Source organism: Lycorma delicatula, chromosome 3, assembly GCF_047948215.1.
Source record: "Lycorma delicatula isolate Av1 chromosome 3, ASM4794821v1, whole genome shotgun sequence".
NCBI lineage: Eukaryota > Metazoa > Arthropoda > Insecta > Hemiptera > Fulgoridae > Lycorma > Lycorma delicatula.
Window position 1 is genome coordinate 35,390,341 of NC_134457.1, and position 24,469 is coordinate 35,414,809.

The following is a 24,469-nucleotide window of genomic DNA, read 5'->3' on the forward strand; positions in this document are numbered from 1 at the left end:
AAACTGTAAGAAATAATAATTTCTTTGAAATTATTTTTGTAAAATCTGATTCTTTTATTAGCAAATATTTATTCGTTGGATTTTTTTTTTTTGTAACGTATTACTATATCTTTTTTTATTACAGAATTTCTTTTCTAAAATACATTTAAGTTTTCGACTTTTTATTAAGTATGATACCCATTAAACATTAGAATGATATTTCCAGTACGTATTATATTATGACATTAATAATGTTAAAATATTTATTTAATAACATTAATTTTTATTTTTGATGACTATATATTAAAATAAATTATCTATTTTAGATGGTGCTTAAATATATCACAAATAGTTTTATTCATTATTAATAATTTTATTTATTTATGAAAATGTATAAACTATGATAAGTAATTTTATATGTTATGTAAAATGTTATTTAAATTAATATAAACAGAATAAAATATGTTAATATTTATTTTGTACTCTTCCTTCTCTTTCAAGCATAAGCTCACGTATGCAACCGCATGGGTTCTGTCACTCTTTAGAGTTATGTTATTATAAAAAGGAAATGAAAGAAAAATGTAATTTAGGTAGACTAATTCTAACAAATTTAGAATTTTTATGTTATGTTTTTTCTGTTACATAACTGGGTTTTTTAATATATTTTTATGCTGATCGTAGATTACACACATAATTATTAATATAAAAATAAAGGTCTATTTGCCTATCATTAGTTTGTCTTTCATTAATATACTTGTCTATCATTCGAATGATTGATAATATAAAAATGTACTCGTATCTAATATAAATAATATTTATTCTTATTACGGCATCGTTCTTCGTTAATTGTGAGGGAAGGCATTCCCCCACGCAGTTGAATAATTATAAATAATGCACTCTTTTACAGCAGAAAGATGTACATTAATTTGCTTCGTCGCATTATATGTAGAAGTCTTATAGCTGAGACGTATATAAAGCACATTAGATACGAGAGGTACCAATGTAATATGTTTTTTCTGAAATTAATGATGTTCATTATACAGCCAGGACTCTGTAATGAACAGAATAAGTTGTAACTTGTAAGGTCGAATATTTTGGACTTAGCATGCTGATATAAAACAATATATTCGTGTCGTTAATAAAGGCAAGGGGAAACCATTTCACTATAACAAAATTTAATTTAATCTTTAAATAATCAATCTTTATTTAATCATTTCATGCCAATTATTCATATTATTTCCTACGTCGTTTAAAGAAGTGACTTATGACTAATATCAGATGATCTGCAAACATTATTGTTAAATATCATATTAACATACACATGTACAATGAAATTTGTAGTCCGATTTTGGTTTGGTCTTTATTAAAATTTAATTTATTTAGAATTCCAAAATTTTTTGAGTTATCACCCGATTTGTTAAGACGTGATTAGTTGTTTTTATCATCTAAATCAAATGTAAAAGAGAAATTTAAATATCTGTAGAATTAGGTAGTACAGTAATATAAAAAATTATTGTGAAGAATGGGAATTGTAATATATCATGTAATTTTGAGTGTTAATTAAGCCTGATAAGAAAAAAAAAATAGTATTAAATTAAATCTTTTTTTTTTTTTTTTCATTGAAACTGATATTTGGATCTGATATGTATATATCTAATAACTTACTGAGACTACTTACTAATAGATCTTACTTAAACTTACTTAGATTTTACCTAAACTTTGGTTTTTAAAATATCGTTCAGCGTATTAGACTCAAGAAACTGTGAGTGTAATTCTTGGTATAAATTTTTGTTATTTTTATATCCTACATCTTATCCGTATTTATTTACTCGTGTAAAGTAACCTCAAGGTTTGTGAAGAGAATCAACTTTAGTTTAAGGTATAATCTGTTTTTTAAACTTCAGAAGAAAGTAGTTGCTTAATAATTCTGTAAACTGGTTTTTTAATAATATAATATTGAAAAACATTAAAACGAATATTTTAAAACAATTATATGTAAATTATAATTCATATTATTAAAAGAAAAATATGATAATAAACTTCCTGTTATTGTTTAGCTTTTATTTTAAAATTACTTGAATATTAAAACGTGTTTTGTTTAATATTTTATTTTAAAGGAATCATAATTTTCGTTGTGTTTAATAAATTTCACAAAAAAAATCGCTTGAAAATAAATAAAAAAAAATGTTAAAAATTAAGTCAAAAGAAACATCTGTCACTAAATAATAATAACAATAATATTGTTAAAGGTAAACCTCTTAGTACAGGCAATTTATCATCAAAATAGGCTGCGTTTGAAAATCCTTACCTACCGATTGATCTTTTTTCCATCCGTTAGGGGTGATGAGGGAAGCTTAAATCCAGATTTTTAACATCCCCCTCCCATAGATATTTGAAAAACTCAAAAAGTATTTGAAATGCATTTTTCTCGGAATCTATGCATTTTAGAGAAAGGGTTTTCTAACAAAAAATGTAGAGGACATTCTCCTCTACAATTAATGTCTTTGAAGTTATGCCGTATAATTTGAAATTGAAATACTAGGTGGCGCTGAAGTTGTAAAAAAACGTTGTAAACGAGTAGAACGGTTTCGAACACGTGCCCAATTCACAACATTTTCACACTTTCACAAGCTACAGCTCCAAAACGGTAAGTCGTACAAGAAAATTGTTTAAATAAAAGTTGCCTGTTTTTTTTTGTTGAGATTAACAACTTTTCCAAATGCAATACAGACGAAAAAAACACGTTTTTTTACAACTTTAGCGCTACCTAGTATTTCAATTTAAAATTATACGGCATAACTTCAAAGATACTAATTGTAGAGGAGAATGTCCTCTAATTTTTTGTTTGTAAAACTTTTCTCTAAAATGCATAGATTCAGAGAAAAACGCATTTCAAACCTTTTTGAGTTTTTCAAAAATCTATAGAAGGGGGATGTTAAAAATCTGGAGTTAAGCTTCCCTCATCACCCCTAACAATTAGAAAAAACATCAATCGGTAGGTAAGGATTTTCAAATAAAAATACAAATTGACTGTACTATCTCAATGATTTTCTCACGAAACATAAAGTGCAATAACGTACCACTGAATTCATTTAATTTTTGTTATTGTATACATAGTAAATATTTATCAACTGATTTTATGAGTGATAAAGTTTAATTAAAAAAAAAAAAAAAAAATTGTTATGATAACAAGCAAAAATATGCGGGTAATTTTTTAATATTAATCCTAATCTATAATTATTAGCTAAGTGTTATGCAATTAATAAATAATAAGTAAGTGAACGTTACCTTTACTTAGGTAAAAGCCAAAAAATCCAATTTCATTTTATTCTCTTAATGAACTAGTCTCAGAAGTAATAGGCTAGTGTTTGTAAACATAAATACTGCAGCATAAATGACAATTTTTTTTTCTTTTCTGTATCTAAAATTATATTTACAATCAGTTTCGTAGATAAAGAATTATAAATAAATTTCATGGCAATATACAAATTATAAAGGGATTTCCCTTGAAACACCTTAATTAAATTCATTCTAGAAATCAAAAATAAATCAGAGGTAGCATAAACATTGATAAAGTCCAGCCAGTAATGAACTAGAAATCATAATAAAATCCAGTACTTCGAATAAAACCACAGCGTAAAAAGAATACTAGTAACATAGGAAAAACCAACATTAGAAATATAAATTATCATAAGCATTAACGTAAATACTTTGATGATACACAATTTAAGAGGAGAGGCCTCGTCCTGAGTATCACTATTAGGTTCCTAGATCCATTACGTGTACTCACTTTAATCGCTTTATATCTTCCCCATTGTCTAAGAGGCTAACAACAAGATAATTTATGTAGTCGTTAAATCTTATATTGTACTTGTACTTGTAGCTACAATTCGATCGACTTCCTCAGGAACATACGGTAACCCTAAGTATTTCTGAATTTCGCTGTTCCGTACGAACCATGGCGCTTGTGTAATGCATCTCGCAAATCTATTCTGGAAACGCTTAATAGCCTCTAACGTTGTTTCTAAAATGGTGGGCTGGCTATACTTTTTCGGATAAACAAAAAATATCCTTAGGAAAAATGGCGATTTCTCCTTCGTTCTCCCACTGTCCTTCATTTTGTTATTTTTATATAAAAATTTATATCTCAAATTCGGATAGACGAATCACATTAATATTTGGTAAGCGCCTTGGTAATAAATGTTTAAAATTAGAAAAAATTCAGGACCTGAATACCTTTGCAAATTACAAAATGGCGGCCATGTTTATTTTTCAATCCGTTATATTTCTGTAAATATTAGTTTTATCATAATTTATGTTATCTGCTAAAATATTAAACCTTTTATTTTGAACAAAATTATATTTTATTTTTTTTAAATCGGTTCACAAATAGTCGAGTTATGAGAGAAAATTGATGTTGTAATTTTATGTCATAATTATTAGGTCTAGTAAAATGAGAAAATTATTACTTAATTTGATACTAATTTACAATACTAAAATTAGCATTAAATAAAAACAATTAATATTTCATTGAATTGAACGTAAAGTGGAGGACATAAAACAGACACAAAATTACAACATCAATTTTCTGCCATAAGTCGGCTATTTAACCGATTTTCAAAACTAAATTGTCGCTTTGTTCGAAATAAAAAGCTTTATATTTTAATAAATATCATACATTTTGATAAAACTAATATTTATGGAGAGATAACGGATTGAAAAATAAACACGGACGCCATTTCGTAATTTTCGAAGCTATTTAAATCCTGATTTTTTGATATTTTAAAAATTTATTACCACAATGCTTATCAAATATTAATGTGATTCGTCTATCCGAATTTGAAATATAAATTTTTATATAAAAATAACAAAATGGCGGACAGGAAGAGAACGAAGGAGAAATTGGCATTTTTCCTAAGGATAAGTTGAATCCGAAAAAGTATAACCAGCCCACTATTTTAGAAACAACCTGTTTATATAGAGCAATGTATTATATTGCTGGTTATATATTTAAAATGGTCGTTAATTTTTATTTTTGTTATTATGACATTAAAAATGCATTTCTCAAACATTTTGGTTAAAATAGTAATTTTTAGTACTTATGTAATTTTTAGTAATAATACTCTAGGACGTTATTAGCGATTGAGTTAAATTAGGTTAATTAGAAAGTAATTCATAGGTAAAGTGGTTGATAGTGAAACCAATTTGAATTAAAACAGCGCAAAACGGTTAATTCAGAAATCATTCATTTGTAGGTGTAGTGGTTTGATAACGATACCAATTATCATTGCCATATGGGCTATTGAAAAGAACATGATTAAAATACATAAAAAAACATAATATTACTAGTAAAATTCCTTTCAAATCATTTCAACGAAAATCAAAAAAAATTCCAATATTATGAATATAATAGAATTGAGGAAGTTTCTTCAGAAAATGTTTATTTCGTTTTTTGTGCATCGTAGATATTGCATTTTTCATAAAATAAAACTTTTATCCGTAAATGCTTAGGTTATAAAAACATAATAAAGATTAAATTAAAGATTATATTTTAAACTAGATTATTAAACCGAGGTATCCTAAGTTTGTTATTTCTTACAAATTAAAAAAGTGAAAAATCCCAATTAAAATCGCGAAAACTATTGTGTAAAAATTAAAAAAATATATTCATTTCATTTTTATTCCGTAATCTTTTTTATAGACGACATCCCAGTGTATAAATTACAAAAAAATAAACTTTTTTTTAAATTTAACGTTCAAAATTTTATATATATATATATATATATATTTTTTTTTTTTCATTCTGCTTGCCTATGAAATTTCTTGTTGCAAAAGATAAATCTTAATTTTTTTTTTTGTAAATCACAAAGAATTTATCCAGACGGTATCCATCAATAAATAAATATTTTTAACTTAATTCTTAAATAAATTGTTGAAAATTATCATTTTTATTTTTGTCCTCTTAATTATATATTTTCCTGAAATTGCATACTGAGTGAGTTGAAGCAAATAAAAATGTTATTTTATCTTAAGAGAGTGAATTTCTTACGAATAGTTTGATGTAGTTAGTAAGTTTATCTTTATCAAATCACCTTTACATCACATTTTAATTAACTTTAACTTAAAAAATAGTTTAACAGAAAAATTTAACCATATAAGCTTTGTTTTATATTTATATATATATATATATATATATATATATATATATATATATATATATATTATACGACCTGGTTATTTTGAGTAATATGTAGTGTAAACTTCAATCTTTTTACATATATATAAAAAAATTATTTATTTTATTGTATATTTACTACGAGACTGCGCCCTCTGGCCACTTCGAGCCAAGCATTTAAGTATTTTTTTTAACATGAGGAGAATCAATGTTCGCTCATATCTCGGCTAAGATATTAGGAAAGATTTCGAGTGAGGTCTCATTAAGTGTGACTTCAATTTTCCGAGTGTTTAAGCCATTGCCAGTCCCAGTAGATCAACTGCGTCTCGAATTACTGCAATTTTCGTATTATCACCTTTTTTTTACCATTTTATAATACAGAGAGGAATTATATGTATATATATATATTTTTTTGACTTTAAGAATTTGTCATGTCACGTTACGTTATGTATAACAAAACATTTTACAAGTTGCATTTGTTTAATAATGATTAAAAAATATATATGTACAACTATACAAAATGCAAAACAACAATAGTGCATTAATAAGTGATAAGATATTTGTTATATTTGTACTCTTACGTAAACAAAAAATAAATAAATAAATTAGTCGATCTCATTTATGCAAGTACATATCTCTTTAGAGAGAGATAGTACATCTAACAGCAAAAATCAATAATTTAATCATAATTAACAGCATTAAAATTATTTACCACGTAAACTAATTAAATGCTGTAAATAAGCTTATTTTGTTCTGTGTGGCTGATTTTAAATATTTTAAAGGTAAAATAAACGTTTAAAAGTTTATATTTATCAAAAAAGAAAACAACATCCTTTACTGTTATTTTATTTTTGTAATTTTTAGTGGACTAATTTCTTTGATCTTTTTATTTTCTAATTTTATTTATGATCTCTATGTAAATTGTTCAGATAACATAAGTGGAAGATTTTTTTAAGGAACAAATAGATAATTCGAAGATATTCCACATTTATTTTCCGTATTTTTTGATAACATTGTATTATAACTTATCAACTAATGATGCTAAATGATAAATTAGTAGCGTGTTATTATAATCAGTGAATTGTTATAGGGTAGTAGTACATAGCCCGATATTAAACTGATTCTCAAAGAATTTCATGCAAAAATTCAAGAAAGGTTTTTAAAGTTTTATTAACACTTCTATTATGTACAGAGGAAAATTGCTCAAATATTTACCAATATACCTTTTAAAAGTTTTTTCACGGTTCTGAGTTATCATTTGTTCAAGCAGCATCTTAACTTTTCTTAACTGATTATCCAAAGTTGATTTATATTAAAATAAAAAAAATAAGTGCTTGATATTAAAAAACAATGACAACTGAAATTTTTACAATTTCGTAAAAACTTCTGCCATATTGACTGGTTGATATAAATAAATGATGTATTTTAGTTACAGTATAATTTAAAAAAAAAAGTCCCTTTTATATTATGATTATATATGTTCGGTTTGAAATTTTTTAAATTATTTAGAAAACAGTCTGTGTTCCAGCTATCCGTTACTCTCTATTGGCGGATTGTATTACGATCTGTTAACGTATAAAAATTGTTTAAACTAAATAAGTGACTATTTTTTGAGACGAGGTGACTTTCAAATTGTGAATCTGAAGATTATCTATAGAGCATAATTAATAAATTAATTATTAAAACTGAAACAGCAAAATAACTTGGGTCGTTACATCGATTAATAACTATCTCAAAATCAATATGTTAGTACATTAATTTAAATGTAGTCAATAGACGTAATAGGTTCTATTTATTCATTTCTGTTTCAAAAATTCCATTTAACCTAAAACTTCAGTAAATCTTTTGTAAAAACCAATTCAGAATACGGTAACTAAATTTATCGTTGATCAAATACATCTAATAATTGGAATACAATCTTTAATCAAAACTATTAAAATAACTAATGCATCCTTCTATGAATAATTCCGCTTAAACATACTTATTCAAAAATTCTCATTCGCCAACGACGAGTTTTATAGATATATCTTGACCTAAGCTAATAAATTATTCATCAGACCTTTTTAAAAAACTGAAAACATAGTTGGAGTAAAGATATCAATCATTAGGCATGTCTCATAAATAAGCATCTTTATATAAATTAATTAACGTTTAATCCACATTGACGAACTGTCGCTGTGATTGAAGAGTTTCGTCAAACCTTTAATAAATATACGTAACAGATTTGCTTGGATTTTATTTTCGCAGTTGTGAATAAAGTCTAATGAAATAATAGTTCTACTTACTGTAGTGTTTATTCACAACTTCTAAATTGAAAAAAAAAAATGATGAGTTAAATTGGTATTTAATATAAATGAAAAGAAAGAGGTAAAGATTTATTGGATTATTTATATATGTGAATTGTGAAGTGCAAATAAAATTGAAATGTTAGTTTGTAATAAACAAAGTGATTTTATTTAATAGGAATATTTAAAAAATATTTTTTTTAAATCTCAGATGTATTTAATAAAATGATTAGCAGTAAAACTGTTGGAGATATTATTTAACTAAATATTTTCATTACTTTTAATTTTAAAATTTAATAATTATTACATTTATTTATTTTTTATTTATTGGTTATTTATTAGATGTTTATATAATTTATTTTTTACTTTTTAGAGGGTTTTTCTAATTTGTTTCCTTTTTTTTATTAATGTTAATATATATATTAGTTAAATAAAAGCTTTTTAAAAAATATTTTTTTATATTTTTGTAATTTTTTTTATATATTTTTTTAAAGACTAAAAAAAGTAAAAATAATTATTTTTACCCATCGAAGTTACATACGTGTACCAAATTTCATGTATTTTCATACAATAGATCAAAAAATATAGCAGTTGCAAGATTTGATTATTCCTAAAGCGAATAAAATAAAAGCTTTTAAAAATGATTAGCAGTAAAACTCTTGGAGATATTTAAAAAAAAAATAAAACTTCTATTTATTTATCCCCTTGTTTGTAAGAGAAAACCTTTTCTCAGAGCATTCAAAACAGTATATAGTATATAATAACAGGCATTTTAACTCAATTTGGATTGAACTTTTTTAGATTTCAGAATTAGCCAAAACTAGCTGGCAGAAATAGACACAAATCAGTACTTTTATAAATTATGCTTTTTACGTACGGATCTCCGAAACGTCAAGACCTATCAAAAAACTGTAAATGGAATTTTTATAGTACAATAATTATTTCAATTTTATAGCATGCACTTCCGTATAGTAAGAAAGTAATAAGTGTTAAGTTCTTTATAATTGGACTCTAATAATTAATGACATATGACATTAAAATTTTGTAAGTTCAAATCCAGATCGAAAAAAAATTAATTTAATCTTGAAAATCGTATTGTTTATATATATGCACACACACACACACACACACACACACACACACACACACACACACACACACACACACACACACACACACACACACACACACACACACACAGAGAGAGAGAGAGAGAGAGAGAGAGAGAGAGAGAGAGAGAGAGAGAGAGAGAGAGAGAGAGAGAGAGAGAGAGTGAGAGAGCGTCATGAGTTGTGTTAATGATCTTATTTGTGCCAAGGCCTTTCGATCAAAAAGTGAATCTTTTCTTACTTTAATCCACCAATCAAAACTAAAATATGATATATCTTTTGCCATTGACACGTATATCATCTAATTACTATTTATCAATGATTTTTAATTTACATTTATTGATTCATTTATGTAAAAATGTATTTAATTTATAAAATCCTCGACTCAAAATTTTTTTTATATGATCGTATAAAAAAAAAATCTTGTTTTACTCGTATTCTATTTACACAAGGCAAGTTGGCAATTTCTTTAATACAGTAAAGTATTTTTTAAGTAATTAAAATAAATTATTTATTTTCCAATAGTTAAACGGTAATCAGTTTTATGTATTGGATCACGTAAATAGAGTAAACTTATTCAAAGCAAATCCAGTATATTATAAATCGGCTTCTTAAATAAGTAAATCGTTTGATAATAAGCACATGATAGAGGGTTCTTAAGGAACGCTCCCATTATAAGTCAATCCTTGATAATAGTTATCAGTAAAGCAGTATTCTTAAAGTTCATGAGAAAAGAAAAACTTTCTGCCAACACTTCATAGGGTTGGCAGACATTTTGTGGACTGCATAGTCCCATAAAAACAAAAACAATTAACAGTTAAAGACAAATAAACAAATAAATAATCAGTAAAAGAAACAAACAAATAATCAAGCGATAGCTAGTAGAACAGCAAACAGAAAAACTTATAGATATAAACAAAAAAAAAAATAAATAAATAAACAAAAATCATATCACTAGATTTGGCGATACTAACTGCAAACTGTTTCAGTAGCAAGTCAAGCCATGAAGACGTTTCAACCTTCGAATGTCCCCACTGTTATCAAGTACGTGTTGATTGATATACATATATATTTGTATGTGTATGCGCGCGCGCGCGCGCGGATGTGTGTTTATGTATATATTAATTAAATTCTCAGTTTGCAAATGAAATGGATTTAATAATAATTACTTCCGAAGCAATACATTTTTCAGATTCTAGGTAAAAATATTTTCTCCTGATACATAAAAAAATTAAAAGCTTTTATTTATTTTGTATTTTATAAGAAATTAATTTATATATTACAATGCATCATTAACATGTATTGTATACACAATCGTAAATAGAACATTAGCACGTCTTTTTTTTGTTGAATCCTATCTAAAGAAAACTTTTCTAGAAAGTTAACGAAGAGAAAATAAAATAAAAATATAAGTATAAAAAACACTTTAATTGATTCTACCTTATTACTTTTTTTATAGGTCTAGGCTATAGAGTAACTTAATTAAAATTTCTAACAATTATTCACTCACTTATAATGTTGTTATTAGCATTAATAAAAAAACAATAACTGAAAGAAAATTTTCTAATGGAAAAATATCACAACAGTGATTTGCTGGTAAATAGAAATTGTTTAAATTCTACCAATCTCATCTTTATAAATTCTTATAATCTTACAAAAAATGATGCAGTAGAGATATATACTAATTATTTGTACAAATCGCTTTTATTTGTTATATTATACAAATAGGTAAATAAAATGCACTAAAGTGTTTGTTTTGGTGTGTTTTTATTTACTATTCTTTCGATGATTTACGTTGCTAATAGTTTTTTTTTTGTAAAATGAAAATTTAATTTGTGTAGTCTCTTGTCTAGAAGACCCTCTTCATAAAATAATTATTTTTCATACAGAATTGAAACATCTGTCTTGTTATTGAATAAGATCCTGCCTATTAGCATGTTATTATTTAAGAAACTCTGATTCTAACTAATGTTCATCATTATTTTAAAATAATCATTCAATAGATATAGGCAGTATGGAAGATAGATCCTAATTTTTTTGAAAATAATCACATTTATATTGTTAACTGTTTTGATAAAAATGTTTCATCTTTATTTTACCAAATATTCGTTGAAGATGTATTAGAATGAAGATGTATTAAGAAAAATAATTATATAACTGAAATATACAATTTGTAATTTTTTTAAGAATATTGTGTTCTGAATTCTTGAATAGGTTCCTCAATTCCTTCAGAATGATTTGATTATTACTTTATATTTTATAAAATCAAAATGAATTTTAGAAAAGAAATTAAAAGGAGAAACATTGCAAGAAATAAACTTCAAAGGACTTACAAGCAAAAAGGTTTTGTAATTTTTACCTTTCGTTTCCTCTTGAGTTAAAATATATACGAGTATATATATATATATATATATATATATATATATGTAATTTGTTTTTTGTAAATAAAAATGTCTCATTACTTTTTTTCTTAACCTCATTATAAAAGTGGAGTGAATTTTGAAGTTACTAATAGCATTTGCATACAATGTATAGAGTGTTAATAGTGTATAGGAGCCCTTTAATAACATTTCAGCAGTTAAAAGTAGAAACTTATCAATGCCCCTATCTGGAAACGATCTATTTTTTGATTGAGACTATAACATTTGAAATTCAAGGATCCGCTACTAAGAGGTAATTGGGAAACTTTAAACGAAAGGGGTAGGATTGTACTCAGAATTAAAATGGCATAGAAAAAATTGACGTTAAATACTTCAGGCTACAACAACTCTTTCTAAAACAGCGACCATTTAGTATTTATCACAACTAGTTTCAAAAGTGGTCAACAGCATTTCTTAAATAACTCTTCATCAGTAAAACACAAAAAAAAAAAATGTTCAGGATTAAACCACCACAACCCAAGTACCCATCAGACAATTAAAAAGCTGTTAATGGGAAATATCCATCCTTCCCGTTCTAACGTTACTACTCTAGTCGTAACTTTAAAAGACTAATATTAGACCCATACAAATTAAGATTATTTACTTTGAAGTATTTATTTAGACGTTACAATTATAGTTGTAACATAATTTTAAAGGGTACTAAAAAACAAAAATTTTTCAAAAATCCTTTTCGCGCTTTGCCTACCTCAAACAAAATTGCGACCATTTAATGATTTTCACTACTAGTTTCAAAAGTGGTCTGCATTACTTTATTGCTCAAAATTGAAACACTAAGAAAAAAAAATTAAATTTAACCAAAATTTAATCTTCAAACGACTTATTTTTTGGTATGAGACCACTACTTGGGATAAATTGTAAACCACTTTTCAAATTAGCTGTGAAAAGTATCCAATAGCCGCCATTTTGGTTATTGCTTTTCTGACCCAAAGTTTCTTGCTAAATATATTTTTCATGGCCGTTAAAATGATGTTTCCACTTAAACTAAAAATTGCCACCCATGGAGTTTTGGGAATCTCATATTGAAAAATGGAAATGGGATTGGAAATAAAAGCATTTGTTAAATTTAATTTTTCTATATTTAACGGTTGAACAATTATTTGGGGTTCCCATAATTTATTAAAACCTGTATAAGTATAAATAAACTACTGGAAAGAATATATTTGAAAAAATAACATTATTATAAAAAATATTTAAAAAAATCACATTCCAAATGGATGAAATTTATTTATTTTTTGTCACCTCATTCATTCAGTCAGTTTATTCAGGTCCTGTATTATTATTATTATTTATTGTTCGTCCGCGGAGACGAGGGGCCGTCGCAAGACGAAGGTAGTGGTAGTGTAGGAGGCTCCCGCTGATAGGAGCGGGAGCGCTGCAGAGGCCGAGGCTGAAAAATATCGGCTTATGGAGACGTCTCCTTTGGAGTCCAGTTGTAGGGAGAGCAAGATGAGATCAGATGATGAAATGGAGTGAAAAGCTGGCTTTAAAATCATCGGGGAAGCGGAGACAGCAGCTTTCCCCCTTTGCGATGAAAAGAAAAAGAACCCGAAGGGTAGTTGTAGGGGCTTCTCCTACGGGAAGAAGTTTCTAGAGAGAAGCAGTTTGTCACAGGTAGCGTCCAACATGAAAGAGGGAGAGCCAGAGAAATTAAGGGGAACTGGTAGCAAAGGTAGAAGCTTTCAACGGCGGGCGAGATGTCTAGCTTTCAATAAAAAAGTTCTACTTAAATACGTGAGGGAGATAAATTCGCTTATCAGACAGAATGCGAACACAAACGCCGGGATCAGAGAGTATTCCCTGAACATGGATGGGCTAAATGTTTAAGGACGTTTTAGACGGGATTGGTACACAGCCTCAGGCAAAGCAGCCAACTCTGCCGGAAATGATAGAAGAAGCTGCGCAGACGCGTTTGACATTTGAGCGGGCTGTGCTGCTTCAAGAGGTGACCACTCAGATCTCGGATGGTGGTCTGACTCAGATGTCTGATGAAGGATGTGATCAGGGGTCTCTGATAAGGCTTTTTGTCGACTGGTAGAACAGAGTTGGCCGATAAAGGCATCTTTTTCTTGTTCCTGGAGAAATTGTTGAGACCGCTCAGGCGAGGTTACGAGACTTAGCGGTGGGTGATGGTCACCTCAACATTCTCCAGCTCTTCTTTGGGCACCTTGGGTTGGGAAACTGGTTGGTGAAGGTGGTCTAAAGGAAGGCAAGTACTTGTCGATAAGTACTTGTCGCTAGTACCACTATTTTATCTGATGATGCGGTTGAAGTTGGGCGGACCACTTACGTTATTGTCGTTGACTCTGCAAGGATAAAGGCCACCCTTGATGTGCTGATGGCGGATAGTGATGTGTGTTTTTGAATCTGGTGTCCTCTCGACCCGTCAGGTCTGGGGAAGACCTTCTCCTTCAAGTGCCGGCTGAGCGGCTCCGTAGGGAGATTGCGGAGAAGGTTGATGGTGTTACGAAGGTGTTGGGAGTTAGGCGGATCCATGTCCTTATTAAGGATGTCGATGCCTTAATCATAGAAAAGTTCATGAGAGATCTTCGTCGTTTTACCGGTGACTGTTACAATTGATGTGCTTTCGATAAGACCTTCCTAAGGGGCCATTCAGGTGGTGACGCGAGCTTTGCCACCCGTCCTGGCGGATGGATTGTTACACGACGGACGGGTGCGGTTTGGGTCGGTGGCCTCGTTGGCCTGCAGATTAATGTGCCGGTCGCTGGAAGAGCGGTGCTTCCATTGTTGGGATGCGGAACACCGGGCGAAGCTGTGTAGTGGTCCTGACAGGACCGATCAGTTTTTTAACTGCGAGGAGGCTGGGCATGTCAAGATGAATTACCAGAAGGAAGCCCGCTGCACTTCCTGCAAAACCTGTGGCCACGCTTTGGAGGCCGAGGTTGCAGAAATATACACCGGAAGTGAGATGTACTCGCTGTGGGGCATAGAATTACTGAGGCTTCGGTGCAGGATAGCTTCGTTCAGGAGGGGTAAGCGTCTCATCACCGATGAGTGGACGGGGATTCCTGGCGAAGCCATGGAGGGGTAAATAAGACGTAGCTTAGTGGGGGGGGGGGGGGTCCCCTTTAGAGACATGATGGGGGGCATTTATGACGTCGCGGGAAGATTCCTTCGAGGTCCCTACATTTGAGGCATGTTGACTAATCGAATGACCGGATTCCGGCTGTCTGGGTGGGACCTTGAGTTCTACCGAGGTAGTTAGAGGCGATGGCATCCCCCGGAGCTGTATTTATGCTTAATTACGGGTTCGGTTCGGTGATGGGGTAAAAAATGAAAAAAAAGTTCTGTAAATGTTAATAAATAAATACGCTTATCTTTCTGAGAATTTATTACAAGAGAAATAATAAATGATATTAATTTATACAACTCCAGTTAAGAGATAAATTAGTATTTTAATGTAAGTAATTTTAATTTTTATTGGCCTAATATATGTACATGTTTAATTAACAAAAATTAGAAAGAAAAAATTAATTTGCATTAATTAACAGATCCTAAACCGATCCAAAAAATAATATATATATATATATATATATATATATATATATATATATATATATATAGCTTTGTTAACTGTTTATATGTAATCAAAACGGAAAACATTTTTTTCGTTAATTTAATTTTTATTTTAGACTTCGGACATTTAATTAGAATAATTAATTAACCTTTACAACTAACATATAAATTCATTCAGGAATGATTTTAATTACGCATTTCAAAAAAAAAAGGTAATATGTTAAATATAAATCTTAGAGATTGTTGTAATGCTAAAATACCGAACACAATGGATATATATTAAAATATATATTGATTAAAATGTTAATGATTCTACTTCATTTATTATTTTAACGCAAGCCTTTTTACAGATGACACCATTGTCAGTTTGATTGACTACTGAATTTTAACATCCATTTTAATGCTTTGAATTGTACAGTGATCGTTTTTTCTTGAGAGATTAGTGCTATTATCTTTTGTCGAATTAAATCCAAAGTTCAGAAGATCATTTAAATTTGATTTTCTTAATTTAAAAAGGCGTAATATACTTCCAATTCTCAACTTTATTCATATTATAAGTATAATTTTTTTATTTACAAAAAATAATGTTAAATCTGATTAGCTATTTCTATCTACATATATATATTTTTTAAATTTATATTATATATATATATATATATTTTTTTTTTATATGCAGACGAACATATGAGCTCAAGAGAACATGCTCACAAGGTTCATAAAGTATGGAAAGCACATAAATAACCTTTAACAATTAAATATAGAAAATCGAAATTTAGCAGATGCTTCTTTACCTGAAAAGGAACTATTCCTTTTGTATGAGATAATCACATCCCAAACGCTCAGAATGTCCCATGGAAGGAAAGTCAAAAATTTTAAATGGAAAAGGTAAGGTTACGACACCATCACTTTAAAGGGTATTGCAAACCGAAAATTTAGACTCAAAAATCTTCCGATTATGATAACCTAAACCACACTGGCGACCCTTAATATTCGTTACAGCTAGTTTTAAACGTATTGTAAGGAGCTCTTAACGAATACTAAAAAGTAAACACTAGAAAAAAAAAAATTGATTTTACGTCAAAACTATCTTTGTTTCGGTATGAAACCATCACTCCCCTAGTCCACGAGGGAACAACTAAAAATTTTTAAATTGAAACAGAGCAGTGTTGTGATAGATTTTGTAAAGAGCTCTTTAAAACAAAGGTTTTGACGTAAAAATTATTGGACTACGACATCCCTAAACAAATGCGCTTATTTAATCTTTCACAGCTACATGCTATATCGTGGATACTGGTGTTCTTTGTTAGTTGGGGTTTCAATTAATCACACATCTCAGGAATGGTCGACCTAAGACTGTACAAGACTATACTTTATTTACATTCATGCATACTCTCTGAAATAATACGTTACTGTGGTTCGGGAGGCTAAGCAGAAAAAAAGAAGCTATTTTCAAATATGGCACACAGTAAACAACAAAAAGTAGTTTTATACAAAAAAGAATACATCGTTTCATTTTTATTTAGTAATTATAATAAAGTTAGTTTCTAATATATCTTTATATATATATATATATATATATATATATATATATATATTTCTTGTGTGCGTGGGTATGTCACTGACTTCCTCCTAAATGACTGGACCGATTTTGATGAAATTTTTTGTGTATGTTCAAGGGGATTCGAGAATGGTTTAGATTCACAATTTGAACCGATAGGAAATATTTTTTAAATTAATTAATTTATTTATGTGTTGTTGTTGATCTTGGGATGGTTAAGGTTCACAATTGGATCCAGTAGGCAGCGCTGCGATCGCGTTTTAGAAATTTGTTTTTAATTTTTGGCATATCAGTCAGACCCGGTAGTTGCTGCTGCGATCGGGTTCTAGGAAAGATTTTTATTATCTTGCTTTTTCGCGTATCAGTTACTTGCGCGTCGTAGCATAGTATTGATATTAAATTAAAATTCGTATTTTTAACGGACTTTTGTGTTTAGAGAGTAGTTTGAATCAAATCCGATAGGTAGTGCTGTTCTGACAATTGGATTTATTTACATTCTGACTTTTATGAAGTGAAAGGTTAAATTTTATGAAGTTCCGTAATGTTTTGTAAGTTTCTTAATGTTCAGTATTAATTGTAATGATTTTTCAGCCACAACCCTTTTCGTTAAAAAATTATTTTCCACCGAATACTGTGATTAGAGAGTGGTGTGAATTAAATCAGATAGGTAGTGCTGTTGATTTGCCATTTGGATTTATTTACATTCTGACTTTTATAAAGTGAAAGGTTAAATTTTGTGAAGTTCCTAATGTTCAGTTTTTTAAGGTTTTATGAAACTTTCAATTGTGTTCATTTGATCTGTATGTATAATCAAATTTAACAATAGCGAAACATTGCCGAGTCTGATAGAATTGCGCGCTTATTGAGAATAATATATTATTATTTATTGAAATAACGTTTTAAAGTGTAATTAAAATATATACATTGTGCAAATTTGTAAGGTGCAGTATTGAAGTGAGTATTTTACATGATTTTTCATGAATTTTAATGATATGCACGTGCATTCAATAACAATCAACTTAACCTACAAATTTAAATTGTCAGTTCTCATATGATTCTATGCAACTTATGAAGTATTGAATAAAGTATAAAATAAATTATAACATTTATAAAGTTAAAATATAAGTTACTTATAGTAATTATAGTTACAGAATAATTTATTACAGAACAATAATGCTACGACAGGGCAACGTCTGCCGGGTCCGCTAGTATATATATATAAATATATAAATGGAACAAAAGGCTTGGACATTTTTAGATTCTTTTTTAGGTTTAATTAATTAATATAATCGTAATTTGTAGTTTTACTACTTTTTTCTTAAAAAAATATAGAAATTCTAATACCATCATATACTTTAAAAATATTTCTTCATAAAGGAAACTTTAATTTTCATCCACCTCTAAAATTAATATTACAGGATTTTTCTGTAGGATGGTTTTTCACATCCTAATGAAATTGATGATTTGATCCTAATGAATTAATGAATTTTAATCAATTAGCTAATTATTAAATACTGGAAATACTCCTGAAAGTAAAAATTAAAATAATTTATGGATTTTTATGTTTACATAAATATTTTATTTACAATTCACTTTTACAAAAAAAAAAAATATTTTTCTATAAATAGGCGTTCCTTGCGCACGAATACATGTACCCACGAGTGTATAAAGGAACGTTAAAACCTACTGACAATTAATTGTGGTAAAACACATGAAGTGTTTATATCGTTTTACAATCACCCGTTGACCCACTGACGTGCTGAAAACAGTTACATGTTTTCTCACCAGCTTAAATACACACGTTTGTTTGTTTATTTTGAAATAATGCTATAAAATAAAATTAAAGAATCATTGTTGAATTTTATTTCATTTAAACTTTACTATAAAATAAATAAATAAAATCTTTTTTTATTTTATTATAAATTTTAGTTTAGGGTTTTTATTTAGTAAATTAACCCAAATTCTTCTAAAAATAAAACAAATATAATTAGATGAAATACTTAATTATTCATTTTATTTAATTTGAAATCTTCTTTTTCTACTTTTTAAGATGTAATCTAATTAATTTAATCAATTCAATTTTTTAGTTTTAGACTAATATAATTAAATCGTGACAGGTATGAAAATAGTTTAAAATAAATAAAAAATTAAATGCATTGATTACTACATCATTTTATCTGTAATGTTGAGAAAATAATTGTGTATTAGCTTTTTCTTCATGCAAACATGATTAGTGAAATAAAAATATTTTCTTTAATTATTACTTGAATTAAAATAAAAAAAAAACAAAATTTAAAAAAAATTCTCTAATAATTACATATATTTTTATTTTTATTACCTATTTTAATGTGGTTTTCCTCCGTTTACGTTTCTTAAAATACGTAGAAATTAATTTTTGTTTTTAATTTTAATGAATAATAAATTATGGAACAATAAAGATTCTTCTTGTTTTTACAATGCAAGCTTCTGCACAAAAAATCGAGATAAAGTGAATCTCTTAAAACTTAAAAATGAGGGCACATTAAACTTTTTGAAAAAATAATCTAACCAAGATTTTTTTAAATTTATATAACTTTTTAATTCTACTTAAGAATGTTTTATTTTTATACATTTTTTTTTTTAATTTATTAAATGAAATGATTGGCACTAGATAGAGAATCTTGGACAGTCGCATCAAACCAGTCAAATGAGTGAAACCCACCGGGTTGATCTAGTGGTGAACGCGTCTTCCCAAATCAGCTGATTTGGAAGTCGAGAGTTTCAGCGTTCAAGTCATAGAAAAGGCAGTTACTTTTATACGGATTTGAATTCTAGATCGTGAATACCGGTATTTTTTGGTGGTTGGGTTTCAATTAACCACACATCTCGGGAATGGTCGAACTGAGACTGTACAAGAATATACTTTATTTACACTCATACATATCATCGTCATTCATCCTCTGAAGTAATACCTGAACGGTAATTCCCGGAGGATAAATTGAAAAAGAAAGAATATCAAATGAGTGATGACAAAAAAAAATTAATTACACATATACCGGTTGCTAATATCACAAAACTTAAAAACTCTTTGACAGTTAAAAATGGATAAATAAAATTTAGCAAATGATGATACATTGAAAAGTAGATCTTCAATCTACTATCTACTACTAGTGGTGAACGCGTCTTCCCAAATCAGCTGATTTGGAAGTCGAAAGTTTCAGCGTTCAAGTCATAGAAAAGGCAGTTACTTTTATACGGATTTGAATTCTAGATCGTGAATACCGGTATTTTTTGGTGGTTGGGTTTCAATTAACCGCACATCTCGGGAATGGTCGAACTGAGACTGTACAAGAATATACTTTATTTACACTCATACATATCATCGTCATTCATCCTCTGAAGTAATACCTGAACGGTAATTCCCGGAGGATAAATTGAAAAAGAAAGAATATCAAATGAGTGATGACAAAAAAAAATTAATTACACATATACCGGTTGCTAATATCACAAAACTTAAAAACTCTTTGACAGTTAAAAATGGATAAATAAAATTTAGCAAATGATGATACATTGAAAAGTAGATCTTCAATCTACTATTCAATGGGAGATCACCACACTCCGAAGTACCCAGAGAACGGCAAAGAAGAGGCAATTCAAACATTTTTAATAGAAATAATAAAACTTTGAACATAATTTTAATTCGTATTGAAAAGTAAAAATATTTTGTAAAAATTATCGGATAACCCCAACCAAAAACTTACCTAAAATTTCTCATAGTCTCAAAAGCGGCTTGCAGTACGTCGTAAGTAGTGGTTTCATACCGAAAAATAGATCGCTTATTGATTGGAGTATTTGTCAAATTTCATTTTTCTGTTTAACTGTTCTGAAGTTATTTAAGAATTATCAACTTTTTAACATTCGTATGTAAGTTTTTTGAATACACCCTCCATGGGTAAAAAAAAAAAACACTTCCATTAAGAGAAATTGAGAATTCTTGTAAATTAATTATAGAATTGATTTATCAGAATTTAAATGAATTAATACTACAAACAAAAAATTCATTAAAATCACCCGACAATTTCTAAAATAATTTGCAAATAAACATAAAACAATATAATGACCAAAAATTTAATTGTAAAAACGTAAGTACAAGCCTATCATCAGAAGAGTATTCTGAGAAATTTTAATACATAGGTTCAGGTTTTTTTTAAAAATATTTTTCTTACATAGAACTTGGGGGTAGCTTAGTTTTTCTATAAATACTCGTATTTATATCCTGGTAATGAAATGATCAAATTCCGTCATTAGTTTATTTTTAGTCATTTATTGATGTATTATTTGTCTAGAACACTGCCTTTGCATTGTGCAACAGCTTTAAATACAATTAGGTTTAAATACGTAATTAATATGATATTATTAGCAGTCTACGGTTGTATTTGTTATACAACTGATTATAATTGAAATAAAAATTAAATCTTTGAAATACTTATTAAATTCATTGTTTTTTATCACTTCTTACTGTAAAACGCCTTTTTTAAATAGATTTGACGATAATAGGTAAATATAATAAAATAATTAAATATTAAAATATTATATATATTTAACTTTGATAAAACAATGGACTGCAATGCAAGAATTGAATATAAGGAAAAATGCTGATATAATATTTCTGTGCACAAACTTTTTTCCATTTATTATACACCGTTATGGTGATAAAATAATTATTATTACTCATTTCAGAAAATACAATGTGCGTATGAAGTCATACGTATTCTTTTACTCGTATTTCTACAAATTGGTTGCTTCACCACGTGAAATTAATCTTAAAATTTTTTTCTTATTTTTCATATCATTAATATTAATAACAATAATAATAATGAACAAGTCAGTTGTGTCTTTTTGTCAGTTATTGGTATACATTATCAATTTTAGCATAATTTGATACAAACTTTCGTTATTATACTCAATATGAATGTTTATCTAATTTCTCCATTTTCTCCTTAATAAAGAAAAAAGAAAGTAATTCAAATAGTCCTGTGAATATATTATTTATGATTAATACAGTATAATATTAGACGTAACAGAATACATTTTTTTTCTAGTAATAAAAGAAAATTCTTGGAAAAGTAAGGTTTTTTTTTACTTAAGAAAAAATGTGTACTAAAAAAACATTATGTACTGTTACACTTCATTAACAAATATATTATTATCATGATCTATAAATAAAAAACTTATTCATTAATTGTCATATATTATGAGATACATTGTTGTTTATAAATTAACTTTTATATAAAATATCATATTTACAAATTTGTGCTGTTCATAAATGTCTGAGTAATCTTTAAATAATACTTTTAGTATTTTAATAATACCAAAATAAATATTCTAAAATAATGTAATTAAAAAAAATATATATATTTATATTCATCTCGTTCAACGTGTACGTTGCAGTAAAACAACGTGCTGAAAATAATTTTCAATAGCCCCTTCTGAATTGTGCATTATTTTGTTGTAATTTTTACTTCCTTGTACGAAGTACAAGAAAGTATTGTAATCGTAAAAAATTTAGGTTTTCAGGATTCAACGGAAATATCTATTTTGATCATCCCTGAAAATTCATAAAATTCATCCCTGCATAACTCAAAAACGGTAGTCGTTGATTGTTGAAATTTCGGATTTAGATTGTTGAAACATCTAGTTCTGCACCTTCCCTTTTGATTGCAATCGATTGGATCAAAAGTGCCCAAAATATAAAAAAAATTGGATTTTGGACTTTACTTAACTTCAATAATAAGCAATCATTGAAAGCTTTTCAACGATATATCATAAGTAGTATTTATTTTCATCGGTTCCAAAGTTACATCCCAATAAAATTTAATTAATGAAATATTTGGATCTTACAAGGGGAAGGTACATCGGTTCGAATGGATCTTACAAGGGGAAGGTACATCGGTTCGAATCCGACTTCATTTTCTTTGTTTTTAATTTATACATATTGATGTATTGACGGGATCTGTGTAATGATGTGATCTTATAATGACGTGATCTATGTAATGTGTATTATTACGAACCGGTCAAAATGAAATATTTGTTAATTTATTTTTTTATGATATATAAACTTGTCTTTAGAAATAATTTTCTAAAAAATGTATTATTTGATATAGATACGATTCTTATTCGTTGCATTATGATATTAGATTTTTCTTTCTTTTATTAGGGTAAATTTTTACATAAATGTTTAATGTAAACTATATTAAACTATAATACTAATACTAATAATATAATACTAATTAAACTGTAATAAAATATAGCTGTAGATAAATAACTACTTTCTTATCAAATTTTTGTTAGATCCAATGAAAATTCTAAACTTTAAAAACACTTTTGAAATTATAAACCGAAAAGAACCAATAAGAAATAATATCATATATAAACGTAACAAATTGAAACCAAAAACCGTTTAGTAAGTGTTTATCCTATGTCAGATAATTAGATTTCCTGCTTCCAGAAAAAAATTGTTCATAACATTTCCATTATATTTTATATTTTCACCTGGGATAAATTTTTCAGTCCCCATTTCAATAATGCCAGTCAGTAAATTAGTTTTTCATTAAGTTATATTCTAGGTTTATTATATATTTTTAAGTAGATTATTCTGAACCACTTGAATCTGAAGAAATAGTCAATGAAAATTGAAGATTATAAAATAAAATTAAGTTCCAGTGGCAAAACTACATTTAATTGTTGTAAATAACCGAAGTTAACTAACGATAGGTGCGGTTGATATGATATTACGTTTCAACAATTGAAATTAAAAACGTGAAAAAGCTGTTGAGCCATACAGATATTGTAATTATTAATTAGTAATGACCATTTATTGCGCCTTTAAGATATTTGTAAGTACTATAATTCACCAAAAAAAAAATATTTTACAATTTTTCTATTTACATATAAAGTATATTATATTTTATAAATAATATTAATGTTTTCTGACAGTACTTAAAAAAAAAAAAAGTTGATCATAATAATCTTTAAATGCACATATTTTCAAGGAAATTATTTCTAATATTAAAAGGTTACATACCTTACGCAGACCACGTGAGACAACTGGTGGGGGGAATATAGTTCCACATAAAATCACAACACCACACTTCACTGCTTTGCGGCTGCCAGCCGACCTAGTACTGAGCTAAGATCGTTTGATGTCATATTCTTTGAAGGTTGGCAGCACTGTATTCGTTATCATCTTATACCCCACTCTTCTATTTCAAATTCATAAATACTACCCCATCAAAATATTTTTAATAGAATATTTATCAGAGTCAGAAACTTGTAATTACTATCGTACTTAGCGAAATCTTATTTTCATGTTTTAAAGATCAAAATAAAATCGAATTATCAGAGAAGTA

At 27.9% G+C, this 24,469-nt stretch overlaps 1 protein-coding gene across 1 annotated transcript in view; it reads right to left on the minus strand.

The window, feature by feature from the left end:
- Positions 1–24,261, minus strand: part of LOC142321491 (uncharacterized) — a 297,406-nt gene extending 273,145 nt beyond the window's left edge. The window contains exon 1 of the mRNA XM_075359623.1: positions 24,145–24,261. The gene's annotated coding sequence lies outside the window, so the exon portion shown is untranslated. The remainder of the gene's footprint in view (positions 1–24,144) is intronic.
- Positions 24,262–24,469: the final 208 nt, after the last annotated feature.